Source organism: Eretmochelys imbricata, chromosome 2 (assembly GCF_965152235.1).
Source record: "Eretmochelys imbricata isolate rEreImb1 chromosome 2, rEreImb1.hap1, whole genome shotgun sequence".
NCBI classification, from domain to species: domain Eukaryota; kingdom Metazoa; phylum Chordata; order Testudines; family Cheloniidae; genus Eretmochelys; species Eretmochelys imbricata.
Window position 1 is genome coordinate 84,224,117 of NC_135573.1, and position 23,284 is coordinate 84,247,400.

Sequence of the window (23,284 nt, forward strand, 5' to 3'; positions counted from 1 at the left end):
CTGCAGCTAACTTTCTATTTGCATATTTGGGTATTCTCAAGAGTTATAGAATGTTGTAACATATTTGTTTCTCTAATTATCAAGTTTCAATAATTATCAAATGCTCAAGGTAACATTTGAAATGGAAACTGAAGTCCCTTCTAAAAATTCAGAAGAATCTGTAGTGTGAACTTCCCTGCAGTGCCACCAAACCCATTCACTCAAAATCTCTGGTTTCAGAGTAGCAGCCGTGTTAGTCTGTATCCGCAAAAAAAAAAAAGGAGGACTTGTGGCACCTTAGAGACTAACAAATTTATTTGAGCATAAGCTTTCGTGAGCTACAGCTCACTTCATTGGATGCATGCAGTGGAAAATACAGTGGGGAGATTTATACACACAGAGAACATGAAACAGTGGGTGTTACCATACACACTGTAATGAGAGTGATCACGTAAGGTGAGCTATTACCAGCAGGAGAGTGGGGGAGAGGGGAATCCTTTAGTAGTGATAATCAAGGTGGGCCATTTCCAGCAGTTGACAAGAACTTGTGAGGAACAGTGGGGGGGAAGGAATAAACATGGGGAAATAGTTTTACTTTGTGTAATGACACATCCACTCCCAGTCTTTATTCAAGCCTAAATTAATTGTATCCAGTTTGCAAATTAATTCTAATTCAGCAGTCTCTCATTGGAGTCTGTTTTCGAAGTCTTTTTGTTGAAGAATTGCCACTTTTAGGTCTGTAATCGAGTGACCGAAGAGATTGAAGTGTTCTCTGACTGGTTTTTGTTATAATTCAATTACAAATCAGATGAAACCCATTGTTTCATGTTCTCTGTGTATATAAATCTCCCCACTGTATTTTCCACTGCATACATCCGATGGAGTGAACTGTAGCTCACGAAAGCTTACGCTCAAATAAATTTGTTAGTCGCTAAGGTGCCACAAGTCCTCCTTTTCTTTTTTCAAAATCTTTGCTTTTTCCCAGAAGTTAAGTAAATAAATAAATAAATAAATCATCCACCAGCCCATCTAGCTCCACAAATGTTTGCCCTCCCCAATCCCGCTATGTTTCACTAACAGCAAAGGTCCAGATCCTCAAAAGCTGCTAACATTGATCCCATGGTAGGTGATGGCAAACCTCTGATTGACTCCAGGATTTGACTCTCATTTCAGTGTTCCCTGGTATGGAGTCCTGGAAGTATCTTATTATCTTTTCATTTACATGGGTCCCACTGCATATGCTGTGCTTAAGATTTTATAGCACTGATGCTCTGAAAAGCTATGTTCCTGTGAAAAATAACACCAAAAAACAAAAGGAAACCTTCTTATCGAGAAAAGAAAAGGAGTACTTGTGGCACCTTAGAGACTAACCAATTTATTTGAGCATGAGCTTTCGTGAGCTACAGCTCACTTCATCGGATGCGTACCATGGAAACTGCAGCAGACATTATATACACACAGAGAATTTATTTGAGCATGAGCTTTCGTGAGCTACAGCTCACTTCATCGGATGCGTACCGTGGAAACTGCAGCAGACATTATATACACACAGAGACTGCAGCAGACATTATATACACACAGAGATCATGATCTCTGTGTTTATATAATGTCTGCTGCAGTTTCCATGGTACACATCCGATGAAGTGAGCTGTAGCTCACGAAAGCTCATGCTCAAATAAATTGGTTAGTCTCTAAGGTGCCACAAGTACTCTTTTTCTTTTTGCGAATACAGACTAACACGGCTGTTACTCTGAAACCTTCTTATCGAGTTGGCAGAGTAATGCCTTCACTTCCATAGTAGAGCACTTATCTGTCAAGAGTTAGCATTGTATCTATCACCCATATATCCCTATAATGGCTGGCACTGCTAGCATTTCTGTACAGGAATTGTCACAATTATTTATAATTTATTTCATTGTTAAAGTCTTATTTTATGCTGACTTCCATTTATTCAATGAATCATTTTTTACCTTTTATATTAGGATGAAAAACAAGCTACCTAGCCACAATTTCAGTCTTTTTTATTTTTTACTCTTTGTAGCTAGAAACTTTAGCCATTATCACAGGGAAACTTTGCTTTTTCTTCTCCCAAGCTTATAGGTCAAATTGTTTGGGTTTTTTTTTAAACTAGGATATCTACCTGGCTCAGTATCCAAGGCAACAAATCTCTGGTTAATGATTCACTCGAAATTCACTGGGAAGGTGGTTTATTAGTTTTTATTAGTTTTTCCAAGAGCTGGTGCAAGAAGCTGCCTTTAAAAAAAATCTCCTTAAACTTGTGAGCCAAGCAAAGTATGGAAAGTTTAATTACAAAGAGAGGAGAACAACAATTAAAGCTTTTAAAGTGTTGTTATTTTGAGGGGGAGAGGGTGGAACTCACAAAACTTTAAGTTAAGACATGAAATACTAGTAGTCATTGGAATTGTTTTGGAATGCTGGCTAAGAGGTAGAAAATAAATAGTAGGAACAAATTTTCAATTTAAATTTTCTGCATATCAGAAGGTTAGCAGACAGGGTGTTGCAAGGTTTTGTACTATATATAAAATAACACCAGTCTTAGTTTATAGTATATATATTCATTTGTGGTCTAGAAAAAAGGGTGAGCAGTGAGTTAGCAACATTTGTAGATAATGACACAAACTTAGGTTACTCAAGTTGAGAGACATTGGAACTCCAACGGGATCTAACGAAGCTACGTGAATAGGCAACACAATGGCAGATTAAATTCATTGTTGATAAATGGCAAGGTAGTGCACATTGGAGGAGAAATATTGAACTACTTATACATCTTACAAGTTTAAATTAACTATAATGGCTCAGGAAAAGGAGCTGGGCGTTACTGTGGAGAGCTCAATGAAGCTCTAGTCTCTATTCAACATTTAATTGCAATCTAAAAGGCAAACAAAATGCTACAGGACTTAAGGAATGGGATGGAGAATAATATGGAAAATATAATAATGATGACAGGTTTCAGAGTAGCAGCCATGTTAGTCTGTATTCACAAAAAGAAAAGGAGTACTTGTGGCACCTTAGAGACTAATAAATTTATTTGAGCATAAGCTATCATGAGCTACAGCTCACTTCAGCTGTAGCTCACGAAAGCTTATGCTCAGATAAATTTGTTAGTCTCTAAGGTGCCACAAGTACTCCTTTTCTTTTTGATAATAATGATGGTAGCCACATATGCTGTCAGAAGGTGGAGACAAGCACTTGTCGAGCAGTTGAATAGAAGCAGCAGCCATCTTTGCCAAAGGAAGCCTGTGGCCTCATCCCATTGTAACCCTTCTGCCCGTCAGAGTTGGCAGCAACAAGGGCCGGGTTCAATATCTAGGGGATCCATTCCAATAACACAATGCAAACCGGCTCGAGCCCCCACCCAGTGACCTGGGACAAATATATACCACCCCCGCTGGGCGCCTCCAAGAGGCAATACTTCCCCTCTCGCAAGCACATAGTCCGAGTGTAGCAAAAGCCTTTTAATAACAGAGAGAAACAATGTGGCATTATGTTGGGGAAACACCACCAACAGGATTCATAACACAACCCATGAATAAAAAAAACCCACCCCAGGCAAATTGGGGCATGCCCTTTTCCCTTTGGTTCTTGAGTCCAGCAACCCCAAATCACCCAAAGTCCCAAAAGTCCAATGCCCCAAAAGTCTCTGTCCCTGGTCAGGGCAGCCCCAGAGTTCGAAAGTTTATCTGCGGAGCTTTACCTCCCAACCTGGGTGGAAATGGGACGGGGGTAAGAGGCACCTTACATGATCTGAAGCTGACCGCCCCATAGCTCCATAGCGGCACTCCGCTCCGCCAGCCGCCCCACGAACTCCTTCGCTCCGCTGCGCTCCGCTCTGCCAGCCGCCCCACGAACTCCTTCGCTCAGCTCCACGACCCACAAGCAGCTCCTGCCATCCACACACTGCTCCGCGTCGAACTGCTTCACCAGCCGTCCCGCAAACTGCTCCACAATATATCTTCAGGCTCCCACTACTTAACACAACACTCAGTGATTTCAGCTCTTAGGTGATTTCAGCTTGTAGTAGGGGAGCCCCAGTGCTGGTGCGCTGTCAGCCCAAAGTGAGCTCAGCAGCCTATAACTAGACTTCTAATGGAATCAAAATTAGCTCTGATATTCCACAGTGGAGAGAGGAGGAAGTGCAATTAGCATGTAAGGCCCTCACCAAGGGGCCCATGCCACCAAGTATTAATACTTGTCCCCAGCCTCTCTCTATTCACACAGTTTTGGAACCCATGACCCTTGGCTAGCGAGTGCTACTTAGTTGATGGTGAATCCCTCCATCATAACAAAAGGCCACGTACAGTTCCAAGCACAGTTCCCATAATCAGAGTAATAACAATTTATTCTTCCTGCCCCAATAACAGAGACGCTGGGGATCCCACAGCAGCCAAAGTGACCATTTGAGCAGCTATGGTCTCATTCTAGGCGTGGTGGGTGTGCCTATGCAAATGACATCGGCCCCTGAAGTTCTTTTCCACAACTTGCCACACCTCACCACCAGATGTCAGGGTGGAGCTCATCCTGACACTGCTTACACCATTAAGAATAACAGGGGATAATGGCTGTTTTGGGATTGGGCAGTTCTTCATGGAGCTCTCTGAAGTAGAACATTTTCGTTCAGCATCATTTCTGAATGATAGTAGCAAAATATAACCATCAATCTTTTTTTTTAAAAGTTCTCACATGTGATTTTTGCTCAAGATTGTAGGAAGTTTAAAGAGTCTGTTATTTTGTTACTCATATCATTCGGTAGCAAACCAGGGGTCTGATATAGGGTGCTACACATCTTAAAGGATCTGTAAGGACCTATTTTTCTTATTCATAAACAAAATTAACAGATTAACATCTACGTTTAGAGAAATTAATTACATATTCACAGAGTAACTAGTGTAATGTTGGGAAGGATACGCTGTGTTCATCATACATAACAAAGTGGAACCTTGTAGCATTTCCGTATTAACCTTTTCCCATGTTTCTTAGTCAGTATCTAATCCATGACAGGACTTTACTTTTCACCGCGCTATACTTACTTAGTGTCCTTAATGACGTCTTATTGGGGGCTTTGTCAGTGGCTTTTTAAAAGTCTAATGTCAACCAATTCTCCTTTATCCATTACTTTCCTGGGATGCTCAAAGAATTCAAATAGATTAGAAAGGCATGAATTTTATTACAGAAGCCCTACTGGTTTGGCCCTATCATAATAGCTGGGTGAAATGTTTCAGTTGATTGATTTTTTTTTTTTTTTTTTTTGGTGACAGAAATGCAGATTCGGCAACACCAAAACATTTTGAGTATTTATGTCAGTTTCAACAAGTTGTTTCAGCCAAAAAGACTCAATATACTTTTTAAAAGTCAGAACATTTAAACATTTTCAAATTGAAATGTTTGATTTTTCAATTCAAAATAGAGTGACCATATTTCCTTATGCTGAATACGGGACACCTGGTCAAATTACTGGTATTCAAGCGAGTTCAATGGCAATCAATCAGAACTATGCAGTACAAACATTCAAATTAACATCAAGTTGCCTGAGCCCCTGTTAAAAAGAAATACTGCGTAGCTGGATTCATTTTATTTACCTTCTTATCTTTAAGGATTTGGGGTTCACACAGGGAGGGGTGACACACACACCCCTACCTCCCAAACACCCATGGGGAGAGGTGACACACATACACTCCCTTACACCTCTCTCACACAGGGGAGGTGACCGACCGACCTGACCCTCCCTGCCCAGCGCTCTCCGCCCTCCATGATGCCTCTCCTGTTACCTGGTGCTTCATCTTCTCGAGAAAACAGGCGGATGGAGGGCACACAGGGTCACATGCCCTCCCCCCAGATTTCTGCCAGGGTTCACACCAGAATGTGGCCAACAGCAGCCTTTCAGCACTGTGCAGGATGAAAGGGACAGGAACTGCTTCCAGACACAGGGGGAGGGGGAGGGATGACCTGGCCTGTGTCTTTGCAGAGCTCATCTCTTCTCTTCCCCCTGCACCCCGCCCCAGTGTCGAAAAGCAGCATCGAAAGGCAGCTAACACCTCCAGGCTGCTGCTGGCCACCAACATAACCCAGCCGCCTCCTGTCGCCTGGCTATAGCATGGGCAGGAAGGGGTTAAGCCCTAAGGATGCATTGTGCACCAAGGCCCAGGGAACCTGACTGCAGGGGTTTCAGTGAACCCCGCCAGAGAGGTGGCTCAGCAGGCGAGGGTGCCTAGGGGATGGAGCAGCCCTGGACTCTCTGGGGGCTGGATCCAAAGAGGTGGGGGGGAGTGAACAGGGTGCTAAGCTCCTGCCCTGGGGGCTGCTGTGGAGCCTGCAGGTTTGGGGTGAGAACAGGCTGGAAATTGTTTTCCCCCAGTCCAGGGCTTAGCGGCTTTCCCGTGCCAGCGCTGTGCAGGGCTTAGGCACAGGCAGGGCTCGGCTCCTTCTGGCCAGTGCCTCAGGCCAAGGGTCTTGAGCTTTCCCAGGGCACCAGCCCAGCCAGAGGCAGTGGAGGAAGGAAGGAGCCTGCCAGCCACTCTGTTGGTGAGCTGAGCGCTCCTACCAGGTGCTGGTTCTCCGCACAGCACTGGGATCAGGATGTACCCCGCCGGGGGGGGATATGGAGGAGCAGCAGGGCTCGGGGGCACAAAGGGGCAAAGCAGGGGAGAACAGTAAGAGCGGGAGGACATAAAGAGCTGATGGGCAGCAGAGGTGACACGTCACTGGCCACTGCCTGGCGCCTGCCCGCACTCACCAGCCACCACAGCTCACAGCCAGTGCCGTCCAGAAACAGGACGGAGGACAGGACCATGACGGCTGAGAGGGCTGGACTGATGGACCAGCAGGGGGAGCAGCTAGCCCCATGCACCCCATCTTCGCCCCGCCACCAGCCTTGCACACCTACCCCCATCGTTGGCCCTGGACCCCACACACACACTCACCACTGGTGGGAGGACGGCTGGTGAGCAGGGATCCAGCCAGCAGCAGAACCCACCAGTACTAATAAGGGGGAGACAGAAAATACAGGACAATTTTCCCTTTTTTAAGGAAAAGTTGGGACAGCTGCAGGAGGGCTTAAATACGGGACTGTCCCTTTAAGAACAGAACATGTGGTCACCCTAATTCAAAATGATTTTTTGTTTCCAAATTTCCTTCAATTTTATCTCTAAAAATATTTTAAAAATCATTTTTAAATCCTCAAAATCTAAACACAATTTTTTTTTGGCCCAAAACATGTTTTGTTCTACTTTTCAATTCCCTGAACATTTCTGAAAATTTCACTTTTGGGTCAACACAAAATAATTTTTTTCAGAATTGCCAGCAAATTGAAAAATCAGATATTTGCACAGCTCTACCTATAATGTCATGTTCATTTAGATGTTTTATAATTGTATTTTTAATTATCATTTCAACTCATTTACTTAGTACTTACATCAGTGTCACCAGCCTGTAATTCCTAGGATCACCCCAACTTCCTTAAAGACAGGTACAACATTCATTACCTTTCCAGTTCCCTGGTGTAGTAGCTCATTTTAATGAGCTAAGACAGAAAATGTCTTTGACCATTTGATGACAGGGCAGATAGTCATACGTCCTGCACTGGCTACATTGAGCTAGGGTGGCTCACCCCGCTCAAATTTTCCTTCATATTTGAACTGGAATTTTAACTTTGTAATTGGACACTAGGTTTTACTTTTATCTTTAATTTAGCAGTTGGGGTGGGGGGTTAGGTATTTGTTTATTTAACATATTTTCTTTATTTTAGCCCATTAACAATTAATTTAGAAGCCTATTTGCCCTAGTACTAATACTCAGTCCCAACTCCACTGTGCTCACTAACAAGGCCTTCCTCTGTCTGGGATCCTTCAGCTCAGCTACTGATAAGCCCATTGATCTTCTTGCTAGTCTCTTCCTTTGTTACTGTCTGGTGCATTTAGAGAAACAAAAAGCACTTAAAACTATGTCATTTTTGTTTGGGGACTTAGTTCCTGTTGCCTAAAACTCCTTACACTCTTGGCCCTGTTCTACACTAGGAGTTGAAGTCGAATTCAGCAGCATTAAATCAATTTAACCCTGCACCCATCCACACGACGAATATGAATATGATTTGAATGAATACAAAACAGATCTGGTCTATTTCTTGTTTTGAGCTACTTCATCTATCTTTATACATCTTGCTGGCAGCAGACTGTGCAGTACGACCGCTAGCCGTCATCATCTCCTGGGTGCTCGGCAGAAGACGGTGCAGTATGACGACTAGCCATCATCTTCTGTTGGCTTTAGGTTAAAAGACAGTGCACTGCCAGTAGGACTGAATCGCCACGAGACAAAACAAGGCAAATGACCTGGCTGAGTCACTCCCATGTTTGCCCAAGCGTCCGGTTAAAAGAGCACCTAGGACTACATCGATGACGGCTACCAGTCATACTGCACTGTCTGCTGCCAAAAGGCAATAAACTGCTGCTGTGTAGCAGTGCAGTACCGCATCTGCCAGCACCCAGGAGACATACGGTGATGGTTACCTGAGCGGGCTCCATGCTTGCCGTGGTATGGTGTCTGCACAAGTAACTCAAGAAAAAAGGCGCAAAACGATTGTCTGCCCTTGCTTTCACTGAGGGAGGGAGGGAACGGGGGCCTGACGATATGTACCCAGAACCACCCGCGACAATGTTTTAGCCCCATCAGTCACTGGGATTCCTACCCAGAATTCAAATGGGCAGTGGAGACTGCGGGAACTGTGAGATAGCTACCCACAGTGCAACGCTCCGGAAGTCGACGGTTGCCTCGGTACTGTGGACACACTCCGCCGACTACATGCACTTAGAGCATTTGTGTGGGGACACACACAATCAACTGTATAAAAACGCTTTCTACAAAACTGACTTCTATAAATTCGACCTAATTTCATAGTGTAGACATACCCTTGGATATGCAGATTCAGCTCCTCAGAATTCAGCCCCCATAAGAGACACATATCAGTCTGACACTTGGCTTGTCTGTCATACACCACAGAAGAAATTAAGTTATGAGTGAAATCATGACTCATTGACCCTGATCTGAGCAGAACTTTAGAATGTTATTCATCTTGACATTCTCAGTCGTCCATCTGTGATATGGCTTTTTCCTTCCTTCCCCTCTAGCTTGTATTGATTAATTCTGAGTTGTTTCCTATATATTGGGGTGGGAGGTTAGGGATCTGTTTTGTTTGCTTGTTTAGATAATATGGCCTTATTTGTGCTCTTTAGAAATGTAAGTCTTCAATTACATTTTCCTTGGCACCCACAGGTATTTCAACACAGTTGCCTATAAACTAAAACTTATTTTGATTATTATTTCTGTTCCCGTAACTTATATAGTCAGAATATTTTGAAATTCCTTCCTTTACTGGCTCTGTTTTTGGCAGTCTCTCTCTCAAGCCTAATGAGAATATTGATTTTTTTTCAATAAAAGACACTGATAAACACCCATGAACTTTTCGCCACTACTCTAGTTTTTCTTCATTTTCCTCATAATTTTACTGGTACAGTAAATGTTGTCTAGCTTGTAATTGCTTTTTACGTATCTGCATTCAGCTGAAGAAACTGCTGAACAAATTCCTCATTAGCATCTCAGAAGACACAAAGGCCATTGCCATCCATCTAATTTTGTGAACACTCATATTGTTTTTTCTGTTACTTAAATGTCAGACCTATCTGACTGTATAAGAGCTTGGTGTCATTATTGTCCACTCTTCACTGTAGGGAGAGAGGAAGAGAAAAAGGAGAGCAACACTAGTAACCTGGGGAGAGAGAGAGAGGCATGTGGAAAAGAGAGAGGGAAGGAGGACAGAATTTAGAGATAGAGGCTGGGATCTGAGGGGTTCAGAGAAGCAGATAAGGGGGGGAGAAGACAAAGGCAAAGGGAGACAGGAGAGAACTAAGAGAAAGCAGGAGAGAGAACACCTGAAAAGCAAACCCACCAAAATACACATAAAGGAAAAAAGGATAGAAAGAGAAAAGAGATGGAGAGTCAAGCAAAGATGCAGCAACAACACCAGGACTTGGGGTGGGGGAAGGGAGGAGAAGCAGATTCATTTCAAACAGAGGGCCCAGACCCACAGAGAAGGGGAACCTCTGTACTTGCTTCTATACTCTTCAAGAATGGCATTATGGAATTCCCCGATTATTGCCTTTCAAAATAATATGAAAGGCAACATGTTTGTAGCAAATATGATATTGAAGTATGATATTCAATATCATATTTGCTACAAACATGTTTTTTGTATTCACAGAGCTTGCATTTACAAAGTGGGATCTAAGAATCAGGGTGTGAGGCCTGATTTTCCCCCACCTTGTGCCATCACTTACACCTGTATAAACAGGTGTAAGTGACTACACAAAGGGCAATGCAATGGATAATCAAGGCCACTTTCCTCTTCATCCAATATCACCAATGAAGATTTTCCAGCTGGAACTTAATTAATTACATTGATGATATATAAGCCAGAAAAGAAGCCAGCTCTCCTTTTCATGGCTGTGTTGACTCAGCAGAACTAACAGGTTTAAAAAAAGTAGCAAAAATTTTATATTGTGACTACAAAAAAGCAGTTGGGAATCTCAGTGCACACAGAGAGCAGAGCTGTTGTGAAATAAGGTGCTATTTTTATACAGTCAATATTCTGACTACAATTGCACCTTAAAAAGTTGTTCATCTGTAATCTCTATCTATGGCTCTTGGATGCATTGACACTCAAAATAAATATTTGCTCCTGTCCAGCTATTCAGCTGATAAATTAGTAACAGTTTGTTGTTTAATTTACAAGCAAAAATCACAAGGAAAATGATACCACATAAAATAAAAGCACAGAATCCTGCAGGGGATCATTTTCCTGCTAACTTTCACTACACCGGGTAAACTCTGCAACTCAGCTGTACCAATTTAGCTCTCAGCAGCCTGCCACAGCTTGGCATTGCTTGAGGTCTTCTTCAAAAGTATAGAAGGAGTTCCAGGCTTTCCTACCAGCCCAGGCTCCACTAATAAATCCTGTATTTTTTATTCATTATGTGCTGCAATTTTAACCTTCTTCAATTAGATAAAAAGGTTAAAAACAAATGTAATAGACCTGCAAAAAACTGCAGAACTGAGGCTTCTCCCCACACCATAAAACCTTAGCAGTCAGGTTGGTTAGACCCTTAACAGAACAATCAGGCTTCACCTCCAGCAGCTAAGCCATAAAAACAGTTCCCTGCCCAAAGACAAACCTTTTCATTTTGAAAACGGGGAGGGGGGGGAAGCCAAGGGGAGCTAAAAACAGACCTGGAGATACAATGTAGCTACACAATAGGTGAAAGGGGAGACCTGGGATAAGAATCCTTATGTATGGAGGGGGACATGTTGCCCTCTCATTCCAGCAGTTGCACCTATTTCTTGGATGGGGGTGAAGAGAATTTACTGGCTAGCAAAGGAAACTAAAAGCATTTGGCTCTCCTAAGGCAGCTGTTGTTCCATTTTTAGCTTAGCTCTAGGAGCTTCATCTAACAATAGCTTTCTCCCTCCCACCCCTCGCAAAAGGAAAGGTTAAAACAAAATGCAGAACAGATGTTCTCCTTGAAGTTTGACTCTTCATTTCAAAAATGCCAGTCTCTAGCTTTAAACAAACAATACTGCTAAAAGAAGAGAGGATTCCATCAAACTCTCTCTTCTTCCCTCCCAAAACCTGCTGTTAGATCTAGTTGCTCTGGCTGTCTTAATATCATGGCATCAAATACTGACTTGACACAAACAATTATACTGCAACCTCCCAGAAATGACAAGATGCAAAGAAAACTCAGCTCCACACATAAAACGAAAACAGCATAAGGAAAGTGGGATTTAGACACTTTCTCCTGGAAATTTCCCTGAAGAAACCAGGAAAGACAAAAAGACAATCAAGCTACTTTTAAAGAGCATATTGGAATCCACATATAGACTTGGTTCTAGATGTGGCCAAAAGTTCAGATCAGCCCTTCTTTTATCTAAATTATTTTATCCCATTCAACATACACATTTCCTTGCTACCCACCATTGCCAATACTGCACATCATGAAAACGTATATGAACTTTTTTTTCTTGTGCTTTACTACACCTTGAAATACAAGACAGATAGCCTTGGCCTAAGTGCCATTTTCTAGGGTGAGCATACATCCCATTTTGGCCAGGACAGTCCTTTTTTTTTAAGCCCTGTCCCAACCATCAGACTGTTTTGGCAAAAGAAGGCATTTGTCCCATTTGCTCTTGCCAACTGATCGATGGGGTGCGGTGCGGAGGAACGTGCAGGGAGGGGGTGAGCAGAGATGCCAGCCCCATGTGGGGAGGCTGGGCTGGAGGGGGAAGGAATGGTTCCAGGGAGAGTAGAGGGTGGGCAGCCAGGGTTCCAAAGATAGCCTCAAGCAAGGGGCTGGCAGGATTAGAGTGACCAGTGACAGCCTCAAGCAGGGGCTGGCAGGGTTCAAGTGACCAATGACAGCCTCAAGCAGGGGGCTGGCAGGGTTTAAGTGACCAATAACAGTCTGGGGGTGTTTCTAGGGCAAGCAGCTGGGGCCAGCCCCGCAGCGGGGGGGTAGGACTCAGGTGAGCGGCTAGGGCCAGCCCCACGCAGTGTCCTGTTTTCTCTTTGGGAAATATGGTCACCCTACATTTCCACAACCTATTATTCTCCTACTTAAAACCTCCATTCCTGTATTTTTCCTTAAAATATATCTTTATGTACAGTATCAGTCTTGGTCTTGATATATTCTGTGATGTACACACTTCCATTTTACTTTCTTTAAAGTGAATTGAATTAGGTCCTTCAAACAGGAAAATGTGGTGATAAATGTACAATACAATGCCACTGTATGTTGTACAGCACTTTCATACAAACTATCTCAAAATTATTTACAGTGTTAAAATGTCAGCTATAGAAATGAATAATAGTGAGAAAAATTGAGATAGCAGCAAATGAGAAAAGATGCATGAAAAGATTTAAAGATGATATATGGTGTGGTATAAGAAGCTGACCCAGGCAATAGGAGATGCAGTTTGACTCTTCATACCAACAGCAGTGTGATTGTATGGATGCCAGTGGTAGGACAAGAGAGAAGAGAAGGAAAGAGAGTGAGAGAGAGGCAAGCTGTGTGAGAAACACTGGAGCAGGTGGAGCAATGTGGTTTGGAGCTAGCCATCAATATGAGCTGGTCAGGGCACTGCTAAGAGCTAGAAGGAGAGGGAAAGGATCTGAACTGGCAGAGGACCTGTGGAGACTTGTGTGCCCAGATACCACTAGCACGGAGGCTTTCCAAGCTGAATTGGCAAGGGATCAATTTATAAATGCACAGCTGGACTTGCAGATCAAGATCTGTGAAAGGAGGCCAAAGTCACTCCAAGAGGCTGTGGAATTTTCCATAGAACTCCAATCTGTTCTTGCAGCAGTGCACCAGAAGAGGAATCAGGTGCTAGTGAGGGAGATGAAAGCTGATCACTATGTACAGCTCTGTGTCTGAGATGTCTGATGAAAGAGCGGATTTTAATCTGGATCAATACTGTATTGAATGATTTGAACAAATGATAAATTTGCTTTGTAAAACAGGGAAATTGAGAATAATGCAAAAAGTATACGAGATAACTCAGTTAAATCCTGGTACTATGAAAAAATAGGCCACACAAAAAGGATTGTTATACATTTAAGACAGGCAAGACAGATGGTCACAAGTGTCTAGTGAAATCCTCCCTCCCAGTTCAGGAAACGGGTCATCAAGCTGAAGAGATGAACCTTGGAGCTTCAAGGCTCAGCCTCAAGGTTTTTGTTTAGATCTGGGCAGTTAAACAACAATAACTAGAGTTTGGCTATTGAGTCTGCAATAGGATCTGTGATGCGTACAGGAATAGTTGACACCGACTCAAACATAACAGTTATTAGACCAGACATGCTAAAAAAGGCTAGGGGATCCAGAACTGAATCACCTAATTGATCTCAAATGGAGACCATGACTGGAGCAAGGGCACCTCTCCAAAATCTGGACTTGAAGGCTGGATCTCTGGAATTCAAGCAAAAAGTCTGGGAGGCTGAAATAGTGGAAGAGCTAAATATTTGGCATGGATTTCATTATGGCTAATAACTGTGTAATCAATGTCAAGAAAGGTGTCTTACAAATTCAGACTGTGGAAATTCCCCTTAAAGATATGGTCCAGGTGAGAGAAATAGTTTTTAGCCAATTGGTTTGCAGTGAAATAATTGTCCTGCCCCCAGGGGCAGAAACCATTATAACAGCTAGGTGCCATGGTAGCTCTCCAGCAAGGGAAAGATGGGAGTGGTTGAAACTTGTTTTGAGACCCAAGGTCTCAGGGGATTCTTAGCTGCTAAAACTCTGTGGATCTGCAACAAGATCTTATCCCTGTTCATTTGCTGAATATTTCTCACAAGCAGCAAATCGTTTTTTAAAAAATGGAACTGCAGCTGCAAAATGTGAGCCGGTGGATCTGGTAAATACAGGTATAGAGAAAAGAAAACCTACAATGGGGAAAGTGTGCTCCTAGAGTTTCTGTTGGAACTGGTGCAGTGCAGTGCTGAACATTTAAATGAGGAACAGCAGTATGGTCTGACAGCCTTGCTGATTCTGAATCAGGAGATGTTCTCCCAACGCAACAAAGATTAAGGGTGTACTGCACTGGCCCAGCATAAGATTGATACCGGGGGAAACTGACCCATTATACAGTGACCTCACCATTTACCAGTAGCAAAAAAGGGAAGAAGCACCACAGACCACTGAGGAAATGTATCAGGAAGACATAACTGAGCCTTCAACCAGTCCTTGGGCCTCACCCCACATGCTGGTTAAGGAAAAGGATGGTAGCACCAGATTCTGTGTAGACTTCAGAAAATTAAATTAAGTCGCTTGAAAGGATTCCTGTCCCTTACCACAAATACATGATACACTGGATGCTGTTACAGATTCAATCTGGTTTTCCACACTGAATTTTAAAAGCAGGAATTGGCAAGTGAAAGTGGATCCAAGAGACAAGGGGGGAAAAATGCTTTCATCGCAGGGCAAGGCCTGTGGCAATTTAAAGGGATAGCTTTTGGCTTGTGCAATGCACCAGACACATGGTGGTTGAGCTAATGGAGGGAATATTGGCATGCCCCTCTCAGCCTGTTATATCCTGGAGCATCCTAAAACATTTGAACAAAAGCTAAACCATTTACAAATGGTCTGATAAGCTGAATTGCCCAATTTGAAACAGAACCAAAAGAAATGTGAGTTGTTTCAAAAAAAGATAATCTACCTCGGGCCCACAGTTAGTGAGGAGGAAATTTCCATGGACTGAAAGAAGGGCTGAGGTTTTATGGAACTGGCTAATTCCACCATTTGCAAAGGGTGGATGAGAACGGAACACTATTTCAGTGATCAGCAAAGTGTGATTTAGCATTTTCATAGCTGAAAAAGTCTCTTTTGGCTTCTCCTGTCTTGACTTACTCCGTCAGTTGCACACATATAAAAGGGGAAATGACTGCCTAGGAAGGAGTACTGCAGAAAGGGATCTGAGGGTCATAGTGGATCACAAGCTAAATATAAGTCAACAGAATAACAGTGTTGCAAAAAAAGCAAACGTCATTCTGGGATGTATTAACAGAAGTGTTGTAAGCAAGACACGAGAAGTAATTCTCCCGCTTCACATTAAAGCGCTGCAGCAGCATAGCTATGGCACTGCAATGTTTTAAGTGTCGACAAGCTTTTAGAGGCAGGAAGAAAGCCAAGAAGCAGCCTATAAGCGCAGTGTGACCCTGGAGAGGATGGTTCTTGGGCTGGTGCTGGGTAAAAAGGCTTGTGGCCATTAGCAAAGAAACTATCTTCTGGGTTTTGGTTCCTCCTACATTTGCAGAAGCAGGACTTTGTACATTCCTTGTAAATTAACAAAAGATTGAATCAAAGAAAATACCAGATTCCATCAGTTTCTGTTCCCAACTGGAATATCCCTAGAGCCTGATCTTTGACTAGCCCCTCGGGTGAAAAAGGAGCAAAAATATCTATCAATAAAACACCTTGTTAAAAAGCAGGTGTGACAGTTTCAAGTCCCAGGATGTTAACTGAGTTGCCAGAATATTTCATGGATCTTCTCTTCACACTGTAAACAGATTAGCATTTTTATTTCAATTGTACATAATGAGATCCCATTTGGATGTGATGTATTTTTTCCTCCAGCTTGCCATTTCTAGGCTCTCCTAGGGACTGATAAAGAAGCAGTCCTGCATTCACTTTAATTGCCTTTTAGTTTTCAGCAAAAGGGCTGACCCTATGATTTGTGGGACATAAACTGGGGTGTACTGGAGGGGTGGGAGGAGGTGTGCAAGGCTGACAGAGGAAAATCACACACTGAATTGTTTCCCTTAGGTGGAACCACTGGCAGGAAAAGGAAATGATGATCCAAGCAGGTGCTTGGGGCGGCATTGAGAATGGGGCGGCAGCCCGTGTCCCGCGGCGGCAATTTGGCGGCAGCCCCCCCCCCCCCCCCGGCTGTTCCGGGGCGGTGGCAATTCGGCGGTCGCTCCCTTGCTGTTGCGGCGGCAGCAATTCAGCGGCGACTGCTTGGGGCGGCAAAATTGGTAGAGCCGCCCCTGGTGCCCCCGCTAACCTCTTCCTGTTGATGTCCCCTTCAGAACAGCTGTAGGACTAATACTTTTTCATTCCTAGCTCCTCTCCATGTCACCTTTTTGTCTGTGGTTCCGGCACTGCTGTTTTCCCCTTGTCTCCTGCAACTGGAGTTGTCCCAGACAGTGGGGCACTTCCGGACAAAGCCGTTAACGTATTGTACTTCTGCTTTATCGGTCTGAGTCAAAGCCCACTGAAGTCAATGGGAATCTTTTAATTAAAATATTAATTTAAATTAATCTTGTAACGAAATTCAATGGGCTTTGGATCACGCCCAAGATGTGCTTCTCTGCTGAAAAAAGACTCTGTAAATCGCCACCAAGAGGCACCATGTTTATTGCCTCTCAATGATTTTCATATTAAATGTGCTCAGGCTATAAGTTTAAAAAAAAGGGGGAGGGGGAGGTTCCAACTGCCAGCCCTGCAAACTCACCCCTGAATAGGAAAATGCTAATTTTTCATAAAACCAAAATCAATGGGTGGAAAATGGCAAGACAGCAAGGAGGAGACAGAATCAGAGAAAAAAGGGTGGAGGGAGCACATGCCGGAGGAATGCTGGGTGGCCCTCCCATTCCATGGGCATTCTGCCTCTCATTAGCTATCCAGAGCAACAGAGGAAGCTGATTGGCTCCTTGCTCCTCTGTCCCCTCACTAATTTGTATTCTTGCCAGGGTTTTTTGGGATCCTCTGACTACAGTTTAGCTGCCTCACCCTCCCTTCCTCTAATTGTAATTTAGGGGCAGTGATTTTTAGGATGCTGCAGGTTCAAGGAATGCTTGTTTGGGGCAGGAGGGGTTCAGGAAGGAATTGGTGAAGCCAAATTCACAGAGGCCTGGTGTAGGTTTTTTCCACCTCCCTCAAAGCATCATGGAGGCACAGGTCAGTTCAGTAGGACTTAAAATTAATAATAGTAATTTGTATGAATGTTTAGTTCATCACAACTTGCAACTGGTATCCAGAGTGGGTAAAAGGCTAAAAGGGCCAACTCCGAGAAGTAAGACATGGCATTTCTCTGATAGACCTTGGGCCTATGGGAAGATCAGAGGTCTTTGCAGTCCGAGGTCCCTCTACTGGTATCCTCTGTCCCCACTTCGCAGGGACAGAGGGAGTTATGGATTAGATGTTACCTTGATTAGTCCTCAACTGGAGTATTGTGTCCAGTTCTGGGGCCACATTTCAGGAAAGAAGTGGACAAATTGGAGACAGTCCAGAGAAGAGCAACAAAAATGAGTAAAGGTCTAGAAAACATGACTGAGGGAAGATTGAAAAAATTGGGTTTGTTTATTCTGGAAAAGAGAAGACTGAGAGGGGATATGATAACCGTTTTCAAGTACATAAAAGGTTATTACAAGGAGGAGGGAGAAAAAAAGTTCTTCTTAACCTCTGAGGACAGCACAAGAAGCAATGGGCTGAAATTGCAGCAAGGGAGGTTTAGGTTGGACATTAGGAAAAACTTCCTAACTCTCAGGGTGGTTAAGCACTGGAATAAATTGCCTAGGGAGGTTGTGGAATCTCCATCATTGGAGATTTTTAAGAGCAGGTTAGACAAACACCTGTCAGGGGAAGTCTAGATAATATTTAGCTCTGCCATGAATGCAGGGGGCTGGACTAGATGACCTCTCAAGGTCCCTTCCAGTCCTATGATTCTATGATATGGTAGGAGCCCTGTAGTCTCCCACACTGGGCCACATAAATGCCTGGTACATGAGAGCTGGGCAGAGAGCACCCTTCCCCAGTGTCAAGTTAATAAAGCTGCAGCCTGCTGCTCAAATCCATCCCTGTATCTGTCCTCATTTACCTGCATGTCCTGCTCAATCAGTTTGGGTTCTTTCTATCCTGTGTATCATCACACATATAAAAGTTCTGTAGACCAAAGAGGGCTCTCGGGTACAAATGTGCAGTTCTATTGCCATTGCAGAATTTTGACAACATTAAGTACTTGGGTAATAGAAAAAGGATAAATATTATGGCTCTCTTAGATATCTCCCCTAATGATGAAGCAGACATTTCAACCTATTCTTTGTGTGCGTGTGTGTATGCGTGCGCACATGCATGTGTGTCTGTGTAATTTTTTTATCTATCAGGCAGCAATTTGAAATCGGGAAGCCCTGACATTAAATGAATGGAGTTAAGCATGCCACCAGTTAAGAACTTTGATCAAGATTTTTTCAAAGAAACCTGCATCTTTAATTAGATGCAATGCTATAAAATAGATTATTCATTTCATTGTTCTCATTCTATGTTGCCTAACTGAAAGCCCTGCTAGGTGTGACAGGAGGCTGTAAGATATGCCTTGTATACTCATTTCAATAAAGATTATAATCAAAGGTTTGGAGGAAAATTAGAACACTTAGAGGAAAATGAAGAACAAAATAAGAGGGAAGAAACATGATAGAAAGGTGAGGTTCAAACAACAAAACAATGTAAGAGTAATAAGCAATGTTTTTGTTAGTAGCCTTGGCATCCTACACCTTGAATCTCTTCTCTCCTGTGAAAATCTCAAAGCAGGTGAATCAAAAGTGATGTTATCTTTGATGGGCTGACAGCCTTGATTCAATGATCCTCTAGGCAATAGAATGTACTAGCATACAATTTCACTTGGAGACCCCTCAGAGTAGCCTTCTTCTTACTATGTTTTAGTCAGATACAGTAGACACTTTTTCCAGTGTTGTAAATTTCCTCTTAGAAAACCAATGTGTCACTTTTGCCAACCCACTTTCAGATGTCACCACCTCCACTGTTATGTGGTTATATAGAAAAATTGTGTGCATTTTAAATATGAAGATAGCATTAATCAGACACTTTTTCCATGACCAGTTTTCATTTGCTTTTGATCAAATGTATAAGCAGTAAAGTCATTTATTTCTGTGAGATAGGAGAAAAGTGTATTTGCCACTTTCTGCTGTATGGTGTGGGTGATTTTTATTTTAGAGATTTTATTTAAGGTATATTCAGATTACTAATAGTTTCTGTGTATGGGCCAACTGATCACTACTACAATGCCTCATAATGGTTCTCAACTTGATGCCACTCCAAGGACACAGCAAAGCATTTCAATAACAAAGACACTGAAGCAACCAATTTTACTGAAATGAGAAAACGTAATCTGGAGTAAAGCATGTGGATTAAAATACACAGTACTCTCACTATCTGATAAACTCTTCTCTTTGATACATGCAGATGCCTTCTAATAACAGAACTCAGGATAGACCTAGAATGCCTGTGCGTTAAAGCATCTATATGAAATAAATTCATGATATGTAATAGATTTCCCTTTCCCTGAGATGAGAGATGTCAGTTTTTTCTTTGTGTAGTGCTCAGGGTATTCTGGGGTCTTTGAAAGTCCTCCATCAATCTTCTCTGACAGGTCCCTTGGCTGTTAGTGAATCCTAGATCAGACCAGAATCTCTGTATGAATCTTAATTGCTGTGTTTGGCACTTAGATGCTACTGTGATAGGCAATGTACCAATATCTAAAATAGACATACAGACTGATTATCATATCAAACACTCATTAGGGTTAGGAGCCACCTTAATAGAATGTCATCAATATTTTCACCTGACCTAAAAGGAATACAGGAATGTCCATTTAAATTACAATACTCTCTACACCCCTACGTTGCTATTACTTACTTAGCAATATACTACAGTTTTCCAGAGCAGGAAGCTGTTACAGTGGAGAAAGAGGTTCATTTACTTCAATAACCACAAAAGGCCACATCATGTATCGTGGTAACTATCTGACAACTATTTCAACTTCACTGTAAATTATTCAGCTATTTCAGCTTCATGTATCAATTTATTATTGTTATTATTTTCTGTCTTTCTTCATGATAATGTGAAAAATAGAGAGGTTTTAATAGCTGTCCATATTGATGAATATATCTATCTACATAAAGTGTTCTAATCACTTCTGTTTTACTTTATCATATTTTTGTTACGTTTATAAATATCTTATTTACAGTAGAACCTCAGTGTTACGAACACCTCAGGAATGGGGGTTGTTCATAATTCTGAAATGTTTGTAACTCTGAACAAAACATTATGGTTGTTCTTTCAAAAGTTTACAACTGAACACTGACTTCCTAAAGATTTGAACCCTTACTCTGCAGAATAAAAACGCTGCTTTCCCTTTCGTTTTTTGGTAGTTTATGTTTAACACAGTGCTGTACTGTATTGGCTTGGTTTTTCTCTGCTGCTGCCTGACTGTGTACTTCCGGTTCCAAATGCGGTCTGTGATTGGCTGGTCAGTTGGTAACTCTGCTGTTTGTAACTCTGAGGTTCTACTGTATAACTGATCATTTACTTTGGTTTCTAGTCACATACCAATATCTGTGTTACAATATAATAATGTGCTACTGGCCAAAATTTTCAAAAGTGGGTACTTAATGGTGCTACTGCAACATGTACTACTTTGAAGCTGGTAAGTTCAGCTGGACCATCAATATAATGTGCTTGTTTGTCATTGTGGCTGGGGTGACGGATATTGAGCAGAGGGGTACTCAGTTGTGACGGATTGCAGGGATAAGATTCCCCTAATTTTAAAGTCACTTTTGCCCCTGCTCAACAAAGGGGTGGGAAAGAAAGAAATGCACCTCCTCCCTGAAACTAAAGGCCACAACTGCCTCCTGAGTACTCAGTGAGTTTGTTCATTTTGTATTCTGTATACTCTCATTTTGTATTAGAGATGTGCTGAACAGGTAAATGTAATTTAAATGATCTCTGAGGATAGGAATCTCCCAGATAAAAAGGGATAACTCTCATTCTGGTCATACTAAGAGTTAAGTAGAACAACTAGTCCTTCAAAATCAAGAGTTCTGAATTTCCCAGGTTGCTACACATTATGTCTAGTTGCATTAGGCACAAGATATGAAGTTCCGTGATAGAACTTAACACAATGTGACTAATGCAAGCAGCTCTGACACACATATCTCTCAACTGGGCCTCATTCTAGGCACATCACCGATTTTAGACCAAACTTTCCCTTCATTCCACACTAACTTGGTACTATTTTGCTGTTCGACACTATATATTAGTAACATATTGAAGCTGAGGTTATAAACACCTTCCAAGATACTAAAGAAATGAACTTATCATCACTCATGTGAAAGTCCCATGTCAAACATTTGGACTGGGGCAGGTTAAGTTTTATGCTATGTTACAACTAGTAGGTCATTTTAGCATTACAAATAAGCCCAACTTGAAAAGTTTAGCTATTTCTCCAGTATTGGGGCTATTGGGATCTGGAGTTTTGGTCCATCCCACCAGCGACAGGGGCCAGCTGTGAAGTTTGGATCTAAGCTTCCCAATAAAGATGGGAAGGGTTTGGGGATTTTGGTTTGGGCCAGTCACCAAGTGGCACAAAAAAATTAAGTATATTTGGCTAGATTAAATGGAGTTAGGGAGATCTTGTTTTTGGAAACCAGTTATTTTAACATTCCAGAACAAAAAAGCCAGTTGTCACGGGAGCTAGGCCTCTGAGGGGTCAGACACCCAGCCTCTCTGTGACAGGCTCCACCATGGAGAATGAGCCAACCCTGATCATAGGTAGCTAGCTCAGGAGCTAATTATTTAAGGAACACTTGGGCCTTTGTAAATGGTTATGGAGGCTCAGGGAGGGGCCAGAAAGGAAGCTGCACAGGAAAGAGACTACAAAGACAGGGAGGAATAAGAGAGTCAGCAGGGAAGAGACTGCAGAGGTCCTGGCAGCGGAGAAGCCTGGGGATTTACAGCAGAAAGAGAAGGATTGTTTAAGTACTGTGGTTGATGGTTGACTAAATATACTACACTCTTGAAGAGGCATTGTTCAGTATATACAAGCCTCACTGGACTTACTGAAAGCCCACTAGGGGAAACTGAGGCAGGGATGTAACTGTGGTTTTACACAGGGCCACCAGGGGGCACTCCAGGGGTGAGTGCTTGCTGTTATACTGACCAACAGTGAATGACAAGCTGAACAATGAGCAAACTGAGTAATCAGAATTTCTGATCTGAGGAACATAGTTCCACATTCATTGTCTAAATTACTTCTGATGTTTGGCTCTGCAAAATTATGTCTCAGCTTTTCTGAAAAATGTAAACTGGAACTTGCATTTCCTCAGCTCCAATTTTAATACATCAACCAGTGCAGCTCTTTAAATGAACTGCAATCATCACAATTTTTACAGTAAAGCAGCGCACAACAGCTCATAAAATATCAGATTACATTTTTAAACACAGCTGAGCATTAACAGGCCCCAGAAGGATAAAATGAGTAATACAAGTAGGGAGAAAATAGTTCTTTCAGGTCACAAATAACATGTCAGACTAATCTGAAGAAAATTACGTAACATGCCTCAGTCATCAGTGCCATCATCTCTTCAGTCATCAGTGCCTTTTATAGGCACAGTGTTCACTGAATATTTCAAAATTATGCTAAGAACGTTTAATAAATAATGCACTAAACATCTGATGATCTGTCAAGTCAAAGTACACAGGAAAATGTTAAAAAACAAAAGAGTGCATTTATCACAGATTTATGCTCTCCGTCACTTTCTGGTGTTTGTACTGCGTGAATAATTTGTGATTGTAAAAGCGGTAATAAACCCATTTCCCAATAGCATCTACATATAGTCCAATGTACAGTTAGGTCACACAACATGAAATATTTAACTAATTTGAATATT